Here is a 2,057-nt window from a genome sequence, read left to right on the forward strand (position 1 = left end):
GATTCAAAATAAACCAATAAAATCAAAGAAAGTCCAGAAATAAACGCCTCCATGTAAGTACTCTATTTAGGACAAACTTGAAAGTGTGGACCAGTGGTAACCAATGTTCTTTTCAATAAATTAGACAAAATGATTGCATTAACAGACACACCCCAGAGCTCCTGGCCTCTCACACACCCTGCAGGGACTGTCAGAGTCAACGAGGGCTTTTGCGTCACTCAGCGGTGGCCTGGGGCTGTGCCCAAGATCGTGTTTATCAAATGTGACACAGGTTCATTTACAAATGTGGGATCAGGAAGGTCTACTTCTCTGACTTCAAGACACTCTGAAGTCTCTAATTCCTTCTTCGGAGCTACAGAAAGTTGGGCCTGGATAACACTGTAGGTTGGTTGATTGATATGTAAGAAATGTGTACGGCATTTTGGTAAGTCCGACAGTAACTTCTTTTTCCACAGAGGAGACTCAGACAGAGGTGCCCTCCTTTGAGCTGCTGCTGTCCTCTGTCTTTTCCAGCTGTTCCTATAGCTTCTTTACTGTGTCCTTCTCTCTTGCCAGCTGCTCATCCCTTGCCAGCTGGGTCATCTTCAGAAGCTCCTGCAGCTTGTTGGCGGTACGGTCCAGGTCAGTCGTTAACTACTTCTCTTTTTAAAATCTCTCCTTCAGCTGCACGGCCTCCTCCATTTCCGAAGATTCCAGGTGGCAGGCTGTGCGGAGCTTTTCCAACTCTTCTTGTAACCAACACACTGAGGCCTGAGCAGCCTCAAACTCAACCGTGAGCTTCTGCCGCTGTGTCTGCTTGTCCTCCAGGTTGACTTCTGTCTGCTCCAGCTGCGTCTTTAGCTGAACGGGGTCGTGCTCGGCTAGGAGGTTTGGGGGTAAGTCTGGGGAGGAAGCTGGGGCCCCTGCTAGGTCACCATCCCCCACGTGGCTCTTAATTTCACTAAACTGCTGCCTGAGCAGGACGAGCACATCCTTCTGTTTCTGGGCTGCGCTCTTGGCTGCATCCCGCTGAGATTGAGATTCTAGTAGAAGTTGCCTCAACCCCACCACTTCCATGGCATAGTTCTGGCACAGAGCTGGGGGCTGCCATGTGCTTCTCCAGCTCTGTCTCCAAATGCGATGTGTGCTGCCTCACCTGGTCTGAACTTTCAAGTTCTCCTTTTAGCTTTTCTACAATATCTTCGAGATGTTTCACTGATAGGTGACTTCTCGAGTACCTCCTCTGTGGCGCCTACTTTGGCCCTGGACATCTGCTCCTTCTCCTCCAGGCTCTTCTGCAGGTCTCTGAGCATCCCCTCCATCTCCACCAGGATGCTGTGGTGCTGGTCACATTTGGCCTGCAGTATGCTCGGTGTCTCCTCAGCCTCCCTCAACTTAAGAGACCAAGTCCAAGGAGGGCCGGCGGGAGCTGGGGGCATCTTCAGCAGCGTGGGCCTTTCTCTTTGAGCTCCCACAGCCACTCAGTGTAATTCTGTTGTGCCAAAATCCACCATAATTTATTGAAAAGAACATTGGTTACCACTGGTCCACACTTTCACGTTTGTCCTAAATAGAGTACTTACATGGAGGACTTTATTTCTGGACTTTCTTAGATTTTATTGGTTTATTTTTGAATCAACAGCACAGTAAATTATCATAGCTTAAAATAAGTTTTACTATCAAGTGATTAAATCTTCTGTCTTTATTCTTCATGCATGTCTTAACTATTCTTAGTCCTTTAGATTTCCAGATAGATTTTAGAATCGGTTTCCAGTGTCCACACATATAAAGAGAATACTGGACTTTTCATAGAATGACAATGTATGTACAAATCAATTTTGGGAGAACAAACATCTTTACAATATTGAGTCTTAATAAACTTTACTTTTAAGGAGCAGTTTTAGGTTTACAACAAAATTGAGACAAGTTACAGAAATTGCCCATATACCTCCTGACCTCACATATGCACACTTTCCCCATTGTCAACATCCTCCGCCTGAGTGGTACATTCGTCGCAACTGATATGAATCAACACCGACACATCATTATCATGCAGAGTTCATGGTTTATGTAGGTTT

At 46.0% G+C, this 2,057-nt stretch overlaps 1 pseudogene; it reads right to left on the bottom strand.

Annotated features, from left to right (window-relative positions):
- Nucleotides 1-421: 421 nt before the first annotated feature.
- LOC104657662 lies at nt 422-1,489 on the bottom strand (annotated as a pseudogene).
- Between the last annotated feature and the right edge of the window lie 568 nt (nt 1,490-2,057).

This window comes from Rhinopithecus roxellana, chromosome 6 (genome assembly GCF_007565055.1).
Source record: "Rhinopithecus roxellana isolate Shanxi Qingling chromosome 6, ASM756505v1, whole genome shotgun sequence".
Classification (NCBI taxonomy): domain Eukaryota; kingdom Metazoa; phylum Chordata; class Mammalia; order Primates; family Cercopithecidae; genus Rhinopithecus; species Rhinopithecus roxellana.